Here is an 18,718-nt window from a genome sequence, read left to right on the forward strand (position 1 = left end):
GTGCTTATCAAGAAAGGAACCAAACAACATATATGTAGAAGCACATCTGGCCTAGTTCTTATTTGAAGAATTCATTTGAAATGTAGCATACGGCCTCCATTTTTGTTTTCTCATAATCTCAATCTCCCTGTATTAAACATTCTATTAATTTTATTCAAACCAAACTTAGATCATGTAAACAGTACTGAATGGAATTAGATGACTGAGTAGCCTCGTACATGATATGTTCGCCAATGCTTTAATGTCCTGAAAAGGCATTTTGAACACAATACAATCACAGCCACAAATTACATGTGATACCAACTGAAACTTCTCCTAGTTGTGTATGCTCCAGTTATGATGTTAACTACTTCAACCATTCAAATTCCCTAATCCAAGAAGTGAAACTGTATAGCATCCTAAATTACTAAAAGGTAGCCCTCTCACTTTACATTGACCTACATATGCTGATTTCTTAATGGTTTTTACATATTCCTTTATGCAGCATAACCTCAAATAGGAATTAGACAAAGGTAAGTTAGCTAATTATCTGTCCCAGAAACCTACCTTTGGAGGAGAATCTTATTATTCCATCATTTCATTTTCATAATTAATTATAATCCTTGCAATTTGTGTTCCCCACTGGCTCTACATTAAGTAATTGTAGTCCCAGATGACTGGAGCTTGGAAGTGGGTAAATATGGAATAGCTCCATTATTTAAAACAAAAGCACATGGGAATCGACAGTTCTTCTTACTGAGGGTGTTTCATCTTTAACAACTCCTTCTGACAAAAAAGGAGATTCACTTACAATCACGAAGTACTGACAAAATGAAAAATCTAAAACAGCAGGTCACTTATCATATGAAAGGGTTGGTTCAACTTTGTTTGATCTGAACATAGTTCATTAAATCATCCATTACTCTACACAAAGGTGACTCCCAAAATAATTCAATTTTCTTATTAAGTATTGCCTCCTTCTTTGCTCCTAAAAGATTGCACGCATGGATCCACAGTAGCCGGAATATCCTCCAGCCCCTTCTTCAAACTACCATTATTCCAGTACAACTTAGACAGTAAATAGGAAAGCGAATGAACCATGACAGTCCTGACATCATTTTGAAACCCACACACATGTATAGACTTCAGATAAGCATGGCTGGATGACAATTTGGAAGACGGGCTATTATTCTTCTTTAGCCATGAATACAGAGGCACTGAGACCATTTATAATTCCTCTGATTCCATTGTATATCCCAATGATTGGTAACTAGATCTGGGACATTTCTTAACTGTGTTCTCCAAATATTCTTGGAATCAATGGTATGAACCTTTCGAGAAGGAGTACTCCAATTTCAGAGTAAAAAAGTGTTTGAAATTCACAATGGTTGAATGCTTGACATTCAATTTGAACTGCATGACTGATTGAGCAGTATCATTATCTTCAAAGTGAATGATTTTTCTCTGTATTACTTTTTGAACTGTACTGTAGTGTTACAGTAAATTTGACGTGAATTTGGAAAATAATCATGAGCATTGCTATACATGATAAAGCATTGCCATCTCCATTGTGCTAGATAGACTTGTGAATTCTGGCAATCTCTTATGAAATGGCTTTGGGAGCTCCTCACTTCTAATAAGTTCATCCATGACAGCAATGACAAGAGGAAGTGTCAGATAAAATGGAGTTGAAAAAGTTTTCAATAGCAGACAAAAAGAGTGTGCATCTCACTGGCTGCTTAGCTGACATAAGGTTGAAGCAACAAAGTACTCATGGCCATCATGGATTGTCTTGTCATCAAAATCTGACCATCAACCTATCAATCCTCAGTCCCTACATTAAACATAGACACATATTGGCTTCTACTAGGGTATCTGTGTCAAGTGTGTGACAATGGAAAATAGTGAGAGGGCTTTTAACCTGACAGTGCTTAGTAAGAAATCTACAAAAATACAACAGGTGCACGAAAACCATTGAAACCTGTGTTTCAACAAAAGGCTTCTTTGGGCAGCAGTATCTGTAACTGAGCAGTTCTCTTCAGGATACTCTCTGCTTCTTCAAAATGGTGAGGAGGCTAGAAAAATGTGCTATGAAAATAGGTTGGCATGGGACGTGCACCCTGTGTGATCACCATCGTTCCGGTCTTGAACATCTTGAGTATTGCAATCTGCTATGTTAAAACACACCTGGATAATCTCAAGCGTGATCATCTGAAAAGAACAAGAATTGTAGCATATGAGCTACCAAGCCTCCAGATTGATATCACTATTCTCAGGCAGCTGAATGAACAACCACGGGGAAACATCTTCTATTGAAAAGGAAGGATTGAGAGTAACTGTCTTGCTCATAGCATTGTTTTGCCATCCAGAGTAGGATTTCGAATGCACTGCCCAAACTGTCTAATTGTATAAATGAAAGGCCTGTCACACTGCACCTACAGCTTAGCCATAAGCAACATGTCATTGTCACCATTGTTTATGGCCCAACCTTTGATCAAGATCAAAAGGAAAGATGTTATTCTGACATTGGTGAGCTTCTCACTGCCATCCCAGAAGAAGAAAATATCAATCTTCTGGTGGATTCTAATGTAGGATTAGCTGTGATTCTGAAACAGAAACAACAATTGAGTTCTGAATAACAGTCACTGGATCCGAAATGTTAGCTCTGTTCTCTTCCCAAAGATGTTGCTAGACATGTTGAGTTTCTCCAGTATTTTTTTGTTTTTGTTGCAGATTTCCAGCATGTATAGTTCTTTATTCCAATGTAGCTGTTGCTCTGATGTCTGGAGTGGCACCCTTGGGAAAAATGAGGTGGAGAAAGTCAATGCAAATACAGTTGTCATTGTACTGACAAAGTGTTTGATTTGGCCTTAGTAAAACACATAATCTCTCTTTCCAGAAGAATAAATAGAAAATCTAAACCAAAGCCTTGGCACCTTGGGGATTAGTGTTCAAGTATGAGTGATATCTAATTACTGTAAATATGTAGGGTACTGACACCTGCAGGACAGGTCACCAACTAGTTCAATCAATGATGAACATCAACCTTGCATCAAAGCATCAATATGGCATTTTGTTTGTATTTCTGATTCTGGATTGAAATAGGAAAAGGACAATTTCAAACATGGATAATGGAAAGGATTATGAAGCGCAAGTTACCAAAACTCATTTTAAGCGGTGTTTACACAGCTGCTTGTTTAACCAGTGTGGGAAAGTTAGTTGCACACAATCTGGCATCAGAAGGTATATACAGTGTGAGATACACACTGATTGTCCTGTGGAGTGGTGACCTGTTCTTGATGAGAAAGGCCTTCTGCCTGCCAATAACTATGGGACTGGCTCCTAGGTCGCTGCACAGCTTGTGGGTGTGAACATCTGGCCAGAAAATTCCAGATGTCCAAACGGGGAGGTGATGACTCTCCCTGCAATAAAATGTACCTGATGTCTGAAGAAAACTAGTTTATCCCTTTCACCAGTTGCTGTAAATTATGTTTTTTAAACAATGTCTAAGGGTCTTTGGAATTTGTGAACCAGTTGCTTCTGCCTCTTGCAAGGGAGTCAAACGATTCTGAAGAAGAGAGATCAACGAATATCAAGATGAGCAAACTAATCACTTCAGTGACTTCAGTGGGTAGGGACCACTGAATTGCCTTCTCAGTATTATCCCCCATCCATGACATTGATGCTTCATTGTGTCTGACTGGAGTGGAGTTTTAGAAGAGGGCTAGAGTTCTCTGTCAACGGTTCATTGTTTGTTTATTTGTGGCTACAATATAATAATAAATGACAAATAGTAGTTCTTGTTGACACAGAAACTTGGTCTGTGCTTTCTGGTGTCATGAGCTTAAAAAGTCAGGAAATTTGGAGAATTTTCTGCACTTTGATAAAATCTTTTGATTTGTGACGACTGAGTTTAATGTCCAGCATGCGTCCCCAATGAGGTGTGCCAATAGTGATGAAGTTATGCTTCTACATGGCAATTGCACTGATACCAATTGCAATCTATGCCAGAGATACATAGAAAGCAACAACAAAAGTGCTGCCTGATTTGGCTATCGTTCACCAATTCTTCCTGCATACAATCCTGGGCATTCCATGGGGAGAAAGTGTCACCAACAAGGGAGTGCTACACAACGCTGTTCCAGAGTTGCCTATAGGTCATCTTGATAGAGAGATGACTGAAGCTGATAGGACATACTTTCGCTTTTTGGATGAGAGAGGGGTGATAAAGTGGACAACATCAAATGAAAAATGAAAATCTATGTTTTAAGGAGAACATTCGAGAGTTGACGATCACCTGGATTGGAGTGAAAGAGTACTAGAAAAATTCTATCAGCACCTGCTGTGCTTCCTCTGAAGTCAATGGGAGACCAGTGAACAAATATCACTGTCCTTTTTGAAGCTGCATCTAAATTCTACATTAAAATTCCTGTAAAATCAACTACAGTGGACTGAACACTCTCTGTGGAAATGTATCTCCCTCACCAGGTGCTGTTTCTTCAACCCTCAAAATGGCCAACAGTCTGTGAAGGATCAAAAGGAAAACATTCTGAAGCTGTCCTTGAACCACAGCAGCCACGAGATTAGTAACTGGGAGGAGCTTGTTCTTAGATTAGATTACTTACAGTGTGGAAACAGGCCCTTCGGCCCAACAAGTCCACACCGACCCTCTGAAGAGCAACCCACCCAGACCCATTCCCCTACATTTACCCCTTCACCTAACACTGCGGGCAATTTAGCATGGCCAATTCACCTAACCTGCACTTGTTCACAATTATGGTAACTTAATCATCAAGTTGTATCATCCTGTAATACAAGGTCTTAATGCTGAGGCGGTGAAGGAAAGAATAAGATACAAACCCTCCACTCAGATCCACTCAGACTTCTACTTATGGGAAATCCAGTCCCAATGATCTGCGACTGAAGAATTGACAGTTAGTCATGTGAAGATTCAGAGCAGAAACTCATGACCCAGAATGGATGTCACCCTTAATTCAGGGGATTGCAGCCGATGAGGCATGAGTGATAATCAAATGGTCAGTGTTTAAGGATAAAAAACAAAAACAAATTAAGCAATTCCAGATTTAGATTTTAAAATGTCATGGACATTATGAGGAATAAAACAGTTGAAGAGTCCCACTGTTTCAGCTGTTGGCTATAATAAGCTGGAGTGGGAGATGGTGCAAAGAGTATTGCTTTCAACACTGAGAGGACAATATTCCATTGACAGTGGCAAATGGATTGTTTCAGTGTGTTAATGAATATGTAATTGTAGGATTCTGTGTAATGATTCTTTTGAGGAAGACGGACATACAATTTTATTTAATCCAGTCACTATGCAGGAAATATATGCAGCTGGAAAAACCAACAAACCCAAACAAATAGATGCAAAGACCTCTTGGAGATGACTGCCAGGCGACTCCAACCCCTTGGCGTCATGGTATCCTACCAACACACTGAAACAGCTACTGATGAACCTGAAGGACCCTGTACCAACAACCAGCAAACTAATTTCACTTACAAAATATTTTGCATGGACTGTAACAAACACTACTTCAGACAGACAGGCAGAAAACTAGCCACCAGGATAGATGAACACCAACTAGCCACTTAAAAGACATGGAGAAAGTGAGGACTGCAGAGCTAAAAAATGTGTTGCTGGAAAAGCGCAGCAGGTCAGGCAGCATCCAAGGAGCAGGAGAATCGACGTTTCAGGCATAAGCCTAAAAGACATGACCCACTATCATTAGTATCCTTGCATATAGATGAAGAAGGACACCACTTTGACTAGGACAACACATTCATCCTCAGACAGACTAACTAGAAACACGCACAAGAATTCTTAGACACCTGACATTCAAACCGGAACTCCATTAATAAACACATCGATTTGGATCCCATTTACCTATCTCTGAGAAAAAGAACTGGAAATGATATCACCCACCTTTAACAGACCAAGACACACACAAAAAGCAGGACAGAACACCAGCACTTCACCAGAGGCTCACTGATGTTACCTAGCATGGTGATGAAATGTCTGAAAACAAACCTTCCAGCTTGATGAGAAAACTTAGAACCTGAACCTCAACCTGAGCTACGAATCTCAAATGGCAGGGAAAATACAGTCTGAACTTTTTGTTTTCTGTCATCAGTTTTAGTGTTGCTTACCACTGCTCCATTTTGTTAAAAGACAAAATTGGCAGTGGGCTATAATTTATGCTGACTGACCCCAATTAAAACACCAAGCCCGCACAGGCAGTAAACCTAATTGTACTGTGTCTTGCAATGGAAAATCGGCTTCTGAGCACTGACCAAATAAAAGCTTTAGAGAACAGGCAGCTTTGAGAATATCTACAGGATTTTTTCCACCAGCACCTCGAAGAGTTAAAATCTGTCATTTCAATGATTGTTCCAGACTACAATTAGAATTCATTACTTAACAGAATCTGTCTCACAACATAATTATCAGCAAGTGAAATAATCAAAGTGCCTATCAGTTTTATAAAGGTAATTACACCTAATCATTCTTGTACTTATTCACATGGTGCATAACAGCTGCAGTAGCAGTGGCCAAGCCTGTCATTTTGATGTGAGCACCGCTTTGTTTTCTCTCACGATTGCGTAAACATTAGGATTTTATATTTATGCCGGTGATCCTTTCTTTCAACTTGAAGAAGCAGTTACTCTTGAGGCTTTGTTATGCCATTAAATATTTTTAAGCTGTGCAATAGGCTGGCAGCATTACTTCCACAGAATCTCTGTACAGTTGAACAGAGATTTAGTCTGTACATGAATCTGGATTAGGAGGAAAAATCAGAGACAGCCCTGCCTGTAGCCAAGTTCTTACACCATGAGGCCATAGAGCCAGAACAAGACAGAAGAAATCCATTTGCTCCATTGAGGACATGCCAGCTGTCTGACCAGCAATCCAATCAGCCCCATTTCCTTGCTTTATCACCATTAGGCTTATAAATCTGTTTCCCTTATTAGTCTATCCAATTTCATTTTTGAAATTATTGATTGTCTGTGTTTCCACCACCTTCATAAACAGTGAGTTGCATGTCATTGTCATTATGAACAAAAGAAAAATCTTCCTCATATCCCTTCCGTGTCTGTTATTGAAAACCCTCCGTGTTTGTCCTCTCACCTTTTATCATCACCTTCTGGGAACAGCCTCTGCTCATCTGCTTTTTTCTAAACCCATGATAATGTTGGATACCTTGATTAGATCTCACCTCTGATTACTCCAGGGAGAAAAACAAACATCTCTCCAACTGAATATGCAGCCAAATTTCCCAATCCCTGCAACCATTCTGGTAAATCTCCTGTCTACCCTCTGCAGGATCTTCACATCTTTCATGGGTAAGATAAGCAGAACTGGACTCATTGTCTGGTCATGGTCTAATCAGAGGTTTATAAAGATATCAACATAAGTTCCCTGCTTTTGCACTTATTGCCTCCATTCTGAAGCCCAAAATTCCAAAAGCTTTCATAATTGTTCGCACTGTAAGTCCTGCCACCTTCAAAGATCTATGTATCTGAAGCCCCATGTTCCTTTACCCTTGCACACCTTTTGAAGTGTGACATTAAGTATATATAGAGGAATGTCGATTATCTGAAGGACATGGACTGGGAGTATTTTGTTCGGTGAATTGAATGCTGGATAACATAGTTTAGCAAAGCATCGGGACCTTGCGATCGGATAATCCGAAATTCAGTTAATCAAATGCTGGATAATCGAGGTTTCTCTGTATTGCCTCTTCCTATCCATTCAGGAAAAATGCATCACACTACACATTCCATCTCCGACCTATTGCGTATTCTGCTTGCTGACGCTATGTTCTGTTCAGGCAGTTGATATAATCCTCATTGTTTGCCACACCTTTAAGTTTGGAGAACAACCTTTTCTGATTATTATCCAAAAAAATACAATTCATCAAACACAATCTGCTCTTGACATAACTCAGTGTTGACTCTCCTCAACTAATGCAAATCTGTCCAAATGCTTGGTGATTTTTCTTCTCCCTGATTATCGTTTCAAACATTGTATCCACCCTTGATCTTAGATTGACCAGCCTGTAATTACTCAGACTGTGCTTTACATCTTTTCTTGAACAAAGATGTCACATCTGCCACATTCCAGTCAGTTATGCAATTACATTGATAGAGGTCTCAGAAAATGTCAAACTGTGCCCTGTTTTGACTAACAAGGGGTTCAAAGGGTATCAGGGCAGGCAGAAAAATGGAAGTGGAGACGCTCTCAGATCAGCCATGATGTTATCGAATGGCAGTGTACCCTCAAGGCACCAAGTAGTCTACTCCTTTTACAGCATAATGAAACAAAAATAAGCATGGACCCTGGCAGAATCCACTAGATATCAGGAGCAATACACAAAGGCCACAGAGTTCAGATCTTTAGAGCCCATTTGTTTTGGCTCCACAATGGCATCCTTGCTGCAATTCCACACTTTTGGAATGAACTGTACTGGATATCGTTTTAGTAAACACATTTTTGCGTTTGCAGGGCGTGAGAGCAATTCTGGTCCTTTTATTTAAGGAAGGCTGGAAGTACATTGGAGATGGTTCAGAGGAGGTTTACCAGATTGATATCTGGAATATGTGGATTCTCTTATAGGGTTAAACAGTTTGGGCTTGTTTTCTGCAGAGTTTAGAAGGTTGATTGATTCAAGTATAAAGGCTCCTGAATGGAAACCAAACCAGAAATTAATGGAACAACTCAGCAGGTCTGACAGCATTTGTGGAGAGAAATCAGAGTTAACAGCACAGGGGTGGCATTGTGGTGGAATGGTTAACACTACTGCCTCACAGCCCTAGGGACCAAGGTTCAATTGCACCTTTGGGCAATTGTGTGGAGTTTGCACATTCTCCCCGTTCTGCCTGGGATTCCTCCAGGCACTCCGGTTTCCTCCCACAGTCCAAAAATGTGCTGGTTAGGTGGATTGGTCATGCTAAATTTCTCAGTGTCCGGGGATGTGCAGGCTAAGTGGGTTAGCTGCAGAAAATGTAGGGTTACAGGGATAGGTGGGGGGAGAGGTTGGTGGTCTGGGCTGGATTATCTTCAGAGGATTGGTGTGGACCCAATTAGTCAAATGGCCTGCTAGAACACTTTCATAGAAAGTATTCTATGACCCTTCCTCATGACAGCATGCTGGGTCACTCGACCTGAATATTATCTGATTTCTCCCCACAAGTTGCTCCCAGGCCTACTGGGCATTTCCTGTAGCTTCTGTTTCTGTTTCTGATTTACAGCATCCACAGTTCTTTCAGCTTTTATTTAGGATCCTGAATGATTTTGACAAGGTAGACATGGACTGTCCATTCCTTATACAGTTGTCCTTACCAAGCAAGAAAATAGAATCAATACACTGAAAATGATGCACTTGGTGTATTTAAAGTTGGTAAGTCATCATTGTCAGTTGAGGTGCCAAGAATCAAAGAATGTTTGCAACACAAGTGGTAATTTGTCCCATCACATCTGTGCTATATCTCTTAAGGAGCAATTCACCAAATGCCTCATTACTGCAGTCCTTCTTTTTGTCCTTTCCTGATACTGATCCAATTGCTATTGAAAACCTCAAAGGTTATGAACCTACCACACTCTTGGTCAGTGTATTCTGGATCAATTAATTTTAAAATCTCCATTACCTGATTTTTATATCTGAGACCTCTCAAGGACTATTTGACTTTTTAAAAGATAACCCTGACTTAAAATGGCTGCAGCAATCAGCTAACCATGCATAAAGCACAAGAATTTTAGAAAACCATAATACATAGGATCAGAATCAGGCCATTCAACCCATTGAATATGCTTCAACATTCAATGAGATTTGTGGCTGATCTGATTACCCTCTACTTCACTTTCCTGTCTTTGCCCATAACCCTTGATTCTCTTACTGATTAAAAATCTGTCTCCTCAATCTTGAAAGCAGTTAATGGCCCACCCTCAATAGCCGTCTGCCGTAAAGAATTCCATTGATTTACTACCCCCTGAAAAAAATGAATTCCTCCCCATCTCTGTCTTAAATGTGCAATCTTTTATTCTGAGATTGTGCCCTGTGTTCCAAAACACTCCCACAAGGAGAAATAACCTTTCTGCATTTACTCTGTCAAATCCTGCATGAGTATAGTATTTTTCAATAAGGTCATCTCTCATTCTTCTATATTTCAATAAGTACAGGCCCAAACTACTCAACTCTCCACATAAGATAGCTTCAACATGGCTAGATTTAACCAAGTGAGCCCTCTCTGAACTGCCTCTGATGCCAATATATCTTGCCTTAGATATGGGATCCAAAGCTATTCACAGTATTCCAGGTGAGATCTGACTAGCATCTTGTGAAGTTTTAGCAAAACATCTCTACTTTTATCCCTTTGAAGTAAAGACCAGCATTCCATTAACTTTCCTTATTATCAGTTGAACTTAAATGCTAGCTTTTATAAAATTATGAACTCATTGTGAAATAAATTAAACTATTTGAGCTGAAGGTATTATTTTATCTAAAGGCATTAAAACCGGTGTAAACTGAGGCAGATATCAAGGAACTAGAGACTCCTATTTAAAGTTGGATGAACCTAGCAGTACATGTTGAAAATGAAAGGTTACCTGCAAAGAATCCAGCTTGGAAAGACAATGAGGCCAAACTCAGGAATACACAAATGACAATATTATTCTACACTTTTGAGCAGCATAAGACAGATAGAAGTATGGGTTGGATAGATAGAATAAAGGATTAGAAGTATCCTTCTCTCTCTGTTTCTTCATCACCATTTCAAACAATTTGACAAAGCAAGTTGGAGATACAAACATTCACTGAGAACTCAAATCTATCCACTATTTTGCTACTATTATTGATATAAGCCAACTATTCATCAACTTAGTCTCAAGTTAAAATAAACATTAAGGACCGATTCAAATTGCACAGTCTTTATTCCCCACCTGTAACAGACACTTTCAATTTTATATTTTTATGTATACTTGATGTTACATTTTATTATTTTTCTTTGTGTTAGTATGTAATAAATTTATTTTTTAGATGTTCTTGTGATTGGCCCTTAATTTTGACTAGTACTTTGTTTCAAATGAAATTAGCTTGCTTTAATTGAAGTGTGATAGTTACATGCTAAGCAGAATGAAAAAACAACAGATGTTGTTAAAAAGATTTATCTCTGCTCACCTATTCATAACAGCTTTAATTTGCTCTCATTTCTGCTCAGATTCTCTTGCATCATCTAGAGTCAAAATATACTTCCCCTTTTAAAAGTTGCTGCCTAGCTTGCAGAAACTTGGTCTTCACTCTCAACAAGTTTATTGCTGGCTCCTTGAAGGTAGCATGTTGAGAGTTTCATGCTATCTGCTCTGGAAAGTTATCAAATGTTGCTGTCCAGTATTTTGGCGTCATGATAAAGGATATTTTCTGGAATCTACGCTGTGTTTTTCTGGATCACTTGGGCACAGTGGATACAGGATAATCAGGCAGGTTAGCATATAGGATCCTACTCAGTTTTCCCTCCCACCGTTCTAACATTCACTGCTTAGAGCTGAGAAATATCTCTCCTGTGCTATGACAGTTATACTGTGGCACTTGCAGGAGGATTGCATTTTCAAAGGGCTTCATAATTTCAGATTTTTTTCCTCAATTTGTTACTCATAACACTGAAATACCAAGCCAGATTGAAAAATCGCATCACCATGGTAACCTAATGGTTGAAGTAATAAAAAAGCACTTCTTTCATCATCAGTGCAGAACAAGATTCTGAACATGACATAGATGTAATTTGTGCTGTGAATGTGTAACACAAATAATAGAAAAATATTAATTGAGAAGAAATTCACAATTTAAAGTATTGAGGTCATGGCAATGAAAAGTAAGTGCAGATATGAAATAATGTTGATCTTTTAATTTAAATTCACATGAAGCAGCAATTCTATGCAATAATGTTTCATGCGGTCTTAATTTTTTTAATAACAATTACTATCAATCTTTCCTTCCTCTCTCGGTTGACCTGCTAAAAAGGATAGACAAATGGTGTTTGGAAAAATAAAACCCGTCTGTACAGCTCAAAGATTCATGAAAATATCCCCCCACACCATGCCTGATTTTATTTCTGTTTTTGTGTGGAAGTTTCTGGCATCTTTTTGACATTTCTGCAATTCAAAATAAAGAATTGTAATTACTATGGGAATCATTGGGATGAATTTTATCGGACCTCTAGAAATGAGCTGGATCAGGCAGGGTATGTCATGAGAGGGCAAGAGATGGCATACTTATCATCTTCCTGCCTTCATCCCACTTTGCTTGTGGGGAGAGGGTAGCAAACAGATATCCTACCCAAACCTTCATGAGCAAAAATAATTTTTTTAAAGAGGAAAAACACTGACCTAAAATGGCTGCTTTTGCTGCAATCATTTGACAAAAGTTTGAAGTGAGTTTAAGGTTAAGAGATAAGTTGTTGCTTATGGAGTATTGAACTTGCAAAGACAATGAAGCCAAACTTGGGAATATGCAAATAATCCAAATTTCAGTAGCTTGCCTGGCAGAGTGGAGAGAGAAGGAAAAAATGGACTTGCATCAATTGGACCTAGAATGTTTTTTTTCTCTCTGGCTACTCTTATCTCTGTGGCTTATCACTGTTCAAGATACGAACTTGGTGAAAGAGTAACTTGGGAAATTAACCATTCAAAAATTCTACAAATTTTTCAAATTCTGGGATAAAGAGCAACATTAGAAAACTTTAGACTTAGTTTACGTATTCACAAGTCAAAGACTCAAAAAAATTTAAACTCCATCTTTTTTTTAGCTTCCTGGTTATGCAAGACTTCCTCCCCTTTCAAATCTTAATACTTTTTGAGAAGTAATAATAAAACACGTCAAACACACACACACTAGCAGAGCTAGAAGTTTGATAAAAAAAACTTCTTCCTTTTGCTCAAGAAATCTTTGCAATTGGCCTCTCGTGTTATTTAGTTAACTACGTTTTAGTTGAGTTGTGATAGGTGCATGCTAAAACAAAAGTAAGAAAAGATTGTTCCAATGAAACAAAAGGGATTTTAAAAAAGGGAGCAAATTTCCGTCCTCACCTGGTCATGACCCTTCCAAATATTTCCATTGTTTTTCTTCTCTCCATTCCTGCTACCACCTCCAACACTCTAATTCCAACGTATGTGTGCTTTACTAATCCTTAAAACCTCTCATTTTAATTGCTTCACCATCGATGATGATGACTTCAGTTGCCAAGGCCACAAGCTCTTGAATTCCCCTATTAAAAATCTCCATCTCGTGAATCACTTTTCAAGAAATTCCCTTGAAATAACCAAGCTTTTGGTCATCTCCTCTAACGTCCCCTTAGCTAATCACTATACAATATAAAACAGGTCATTTGGCCCAATTCTTCCATCCTGATTTCATGGTCACTTGAGCTACCTCCCAAGTTTTCTCATCTACCATCAGAGCTGTCTATTTCCTTTTCCCTCATTTCGCTGTCTAATATTCCTTTATATTCATGTAAACTATGCACTCCAACCATTCCCTGTGGTTCAGTTTTCTTGCTGTTCATTTGTCAAGAGTCGTAGAGTAACTCGTCCATGCCTAACACGTTTCCCAAACTAAATTCGTCTTATCTGCATTTGGCTCATATCCCTCTAAACCTTTCTTATTCATGTACTTGTCCTAATGTCTTTCAAATGTTGTGACTGTGTGCCTGTATCTATCAGTTCATTCCACATATAAACCATCCTCTATGTGAAAAAGCTGCCCTTCGGGTCCCTTTCAAATCTTTCTCCTCTACCTTAAAAATATGGCCCCAAATTTTAAACTCCCCTACCCTCAGGAAAAGAATTAGAATTAAGTTTTATTGTCACATTTACTCAAGAGCAGGGATACATGCGCAAAATCGTCATTTCCGGCACCATCATAGGTAAAAAGATGCTTTGATACAAAATCTTAGGTATAAATTAGAAAAATAAAGAAATAAAGTTAAAATTTCAGCATTATAGTTCTTGTAAAGCAGAGAAAGAGAGAGAAAAAAATAAAAGCAGACAGAGCAACTAAATCCATGCTAGGTTTCACCTCGAGGCCACATTGGCTCAGCTCCCTGCCACTGATGCCATGTTGAGGATGGGAGTTAAGTAGAAAGGAAAAAGAAAATGCTGTCTTTCCTGAACCCAAGAGCCATGAACATGCTCTTTGTCTGAATTTATTCATTTATTTTTTCTTCTCTATGCCTTCTGTTCTTAAGTCATCATGCCACAGCATCTACACTGAATAGTTTTCACTGTATTTTTTTTGTAAGAAATACAAGCGATAGCAAATTATTATTCTATTCTATTCTTAGCCCAAAAGAGAGGAGACACATCCTGGATAAAAGCAAATTACTGCAGATGCTGGAATCTGAAACCAAAAGAGAAAATGCTGGAAAATCTCAACAGGTCTGGCAGCATCTGTAACGAGAGAAAAGAGCTGACATTTCGAGTCTAACTGACCCTATGTTAAAGCCCTCCTTTGACAAAGGGTCAGTTAGACTCAAAACATCAGCTTTTTTCTCTCCTTACAGATGCTGCCAGACCTGTTGAGATTTTCCAGCATTTTCTCTTTTGGAGACACATTATGGATTTTGTTAGTGGCTTAGTGGCACTGGCCACATAATCCAGAACCTCGGACATGGGCTTGAATCCTATTGTGACACATGGTGGAATTTGAATTCAATTAAGTGGTGACCTAATGGTGAGCACATAATCTCTGTACATTGCTGTGAAAACCCATCTGGTTAATGAAAGCCTTTTCGGGAAGATAATCTGCCATGTTGGTCTAGCTTACATGTTACTGAAGTCCCACAGCAATGTGACTAATTCCTAATTGTCTTTTTATCAATTACGGATGAACAATACATGCCAACTTATTCAGCAATCCCCAAATCTATGTGCAAATAAACAAAAATCAATGGACATCCTCACTTCTGACCATATGAGGATATTAATGAAGCAGCTGAAGAGAGTAAGACCGAGGACATTACCTTGAGGAAATTCTGCAGTGATACACTGAGACAGAGCTGATTGGTTTCCAATAGATACAACCATCTCTCTTTATGCTGGGAATGATTCAAAAGGTGAGCTTTTCCTGATACCCACTGACAGTTTTGTTAGGGATCCCTGATGCCACATTCAATAAAAGCTGTCTTGGTGTCAAGGGCAGTCATTCTCACTGCTCAGTCTAGTACACATTTCTTCATTACAATTGGTAGAAAGCTGATAGGGTCCAAAGCCATTGTAGTATCTAATGTCTTCAACTATTCTTTGATAGCATGTGGAATGAAGGCTGAAGTCTGGCATGTGAAGTACTCAAGAGAAGGCCAAGGTGGATTGTCCCCACAACTCTGCTAGCTGAAGATCTGTTCAAATCATTCAGCATTGTCGTTTGCACTGATATGCTGGTCTTCCCCATCATGAGGATATATGTGGAGCCACCTCTTGTTAATTATTTAAAACTACCATTCATGATTGTCTGAAACAGAACTATTGACTATCCAGCATCCCCCCCCCCTCAACACCCAGCTCCTCAATGCCCTATCTGCCCCACAATTTCATTGATGAATTTAAAAATTATGTTTTTGTTTTCAAACCCTACATGTTTATTTAAATTGTGAAGAACAGTGGTACCAGCCCTAGTCCGTGCATGGCTCTGTCATTTATTTTGTAATGCCTTGGTTAAAAGCACAAGTTGTCATTGATGTTGTCAGGATCTCTATTCTTACATGTTTAGGGCAAGTCTAAAGAAAACATCAGTTGTGACACCAATATTTTTGGCTTTCAAAAGAAAAATACGTACATAGTTCTTATCTCTGCAGAAGCGGGCAGACATGATAAATGGCCAAAATAACTGGCAGGATTGAAATCTTTGCTGCAATTGATACAGTGTTATTTACCATTAATATCCTGAATTTTGGACCCTTCATAAATCAAAAACATAATAATGCTGCAAATCTAGTGTCTGTCTGTTCTTAATAGATGCCAGGGTTGCTTATGTACATGGAAATGGAAATCGTTTAAACCTGTCCACAAAGATTGTCAGCTATATTTTCAATATAATTTTCTTGCCTTTCTCTACAACCTTGGCTGATAGCAGTATCGACCTTTGCAAATGTGAATGTTGGAGAAAGTTAGCGAGCAATCTACATTGACATTTGCTTGGTCATTTCACCTATTTCTATGGGGAAATCCTTTTATTTCTGGCTCAGCCAAGAATGATATCCCCATCCTGGTTAAAGATCTGAAAAAAAAAACACTAAAGACTTGCAGATGCTGTAAACCAGAGACATAAACAGATTTGCTGGAAAAACTCAGCAGTTAACGTTGAGTAAACAGAACATTCTGAAGAAGGGTCACTGGACTCAAAATGTTAACTCTGTTTTCTTTCCGGAGATGTTGCCATACTCTGCTGAGTTTTTTACAGCAATCTCTGTTTCTGTTTCTGGTTCAAGATCTTCCTTGTTTGCTATTTGTGAACATACTACAAATAGTGAATAGAGAAAATTTTCCCACAGTGTGTGTGAAGTTGAAACTGCGTAGCTATATCCTTCAATATGCTATACGGACACAACAGCCTTGGACACAGCATTTCTATTGAACTAGCACTATAATGGCACTCCCTGTCAACCTCATATTCACAAAGATGTATTCACTGAGGTGACTACAAAATTGAGGATGGATAGTGTTATAGAGAAATATTCTACGTACTTTGTTTTATAACAATTAAATTTGATATATGATATTAAGTTTTATTTTCCTAACTTAATTATTAATTCAAATGTGATCTATGATGTAGAATGTAAATCTACCCACTATTACCCACTATTGTTAACCCACTTTGTTAATACAAAATAGGTAGTAAGAGCTGGAGAGGGTCCTCACAGAGACAACAAGGGTGATACTTAGAGCAGAGGGTAAGAATGGGTTACCAAATGAGGCCTATGTACTGGTGTTTATTATGAAAGAGGAATCTGAAAAATTATTCGACAAAAGAAACAATGGATAGTATGAAACTGAAAGGGTGAAGGTATTGGAAAGTCTGGCTATGCTTAATGTAGATAAGTCATTGATCCAGATAACTTGCAAAGCAGATTGCTAAAGGATGTCAGAATCGAGAAAGCAGAAGAGTTTCCATTAATATTTCATTTTTTCGATATGGGAAAGGTGCCAGAGAATTGAAAAGTGCCAAATGGTATTCAAGAATGGGTACGTGGACAGCTGCAGCAACTACAGGCCAGTTAGTTTAACATCAGGGTTAAACCCATAATTGGAGCAAAGAAATCAACGGGCATTTAGAGATTTTTTTGGTGTTAGTTAGGTAAAGCCAATATGGATTCATAAGACAGATTGTTCTTGACTAATATAAATTGAATTCTTTGATGAAATAATGTAGATCATGGTTGATGAAAGGAATGTGATTTGTGTCGATTGTATGGATTTGAAGAGAACATTTGATAGGGTGTCACATAAATGGCTTGTTAACAAGATTTGAGATTTTAGGAATCGGAAAGTCGATGCGCAATGGGATAAAAAACAATAAGTTAAAGACAGATACCAATGAGTCATAGCAGATGGCTGTTTCTCAGTGTGGGGAAATTAGATTCCTTACAGCATGTAAACAGGCCATTTGGCCCAACAAGTCCACACTATCCAGACCCTATATTTACCCCTAACTAATGCACCTAACACTATGGGCAATTTAGCATGACCAATTCACCTAACCTGCACACTTTGGATTGTGGGGGGAAACCAGAGCGCCCAGAAGAAACCCACACAGACACAGAGTGAATGTGCAAACTGCTCACAGTTACCTGAGGTGGGAATCGAACCCAGGTCCCTAGCTCTATGAAGCAACCATGTCAAACGCTGAGACACCATGCCACGCCTGAGGATGTTAAATAATGACATTCCCCAGAGGCCAATGCGAGGTACACTACCTTTTTTGTTTTGTATAAACTACTTTTAACTTGTAATATGGAATAAAATTTCCAAATTTGCAGATAATAGTCAACTTGGAGGAATGGCAAACAGTAAGGTTGATATAGTGCCTAGGATATAGATAGTTTAGTAGGATGGGTCAATAAGTGACTGATGAACTTTACTGTAAATGAGTGTGAAAATGATGCATTTTGAAAGGAGGAAAAGAAAAAGACAATATCAACTTAATGGCAAAAATCTGAGAAGTTTGCAGAAACAGAGGGACCTTTGGGTGTTTGTGAATCTATATGCCAAAAATATTGAGAAACTGATTAGCAAAACATATGGCATCATGTACTTTATATGCAGTTTTATTGAGTACAAAATGAAGTTATGCTGAACCTGTATGAAACTCCAGTTAGGCACCAAACAAAACCTTGCATCCAACTTTGGCCACCACGTTTTGGGAAAGATGTCAATCTCCTTGGGTGGGCACAGAGGACATTTTTACACAAGTCGATCCAGGAATGGGGGTTAGGGGTGGCTATGTTCGAAGATCAGATTGGAAATGTTAGCATTGTTCTGCTGGAAGCAAAGGAGATTGGAGGGACACTTGATGAAGGTGTTATAAGCTTATGATCGACTTTGGTGAGGTAAATATGGAAAATCTCTACCCATTAACTGACTGTGTCCCCTAGTTCTTGCACAGTTTTCAGATTTTGAGCAAATGACAGAAAGGAAATTTGAGGAGAAACATCGGGACACAGTGAGTGGAAACAT

At 38.7% G+C, this 18,718-nt stretch overlaps 1 protein-coding gene across 18 annotated transcripts in view; it reads left to right on the forward strand.

Annotated features, from left to right (window-relative positions):
- The window catches only part of celf4 (CUGBP, Elav-like family member 4), a 1,146,342-nt gene that overhangs the window by 502,664 nt on the left and 624,960 nt on the right, over positions 1–18,718 (forward strand). The gene's annotated exons all lie outside the window — the stretch shown is intronic.

This window comes from Hemiscyllium ocellatum, chromosome 1 (assembly GCF_020745735.1).
Source record: "Hemiscyllium ocellatum isolate sHemOce1 chromosome 1, sHemOce1.pat.X.cur, whole genome shotgun sequence".
Taxonomy (NCBI): domain Eukaryota; kingdom Metazoa; phylum Chordata; class Chondrichthyes; order Orectolobiformes; family Hemiscylliidae; genus Hemiscyllium; species Hemiscyllium ocellatum.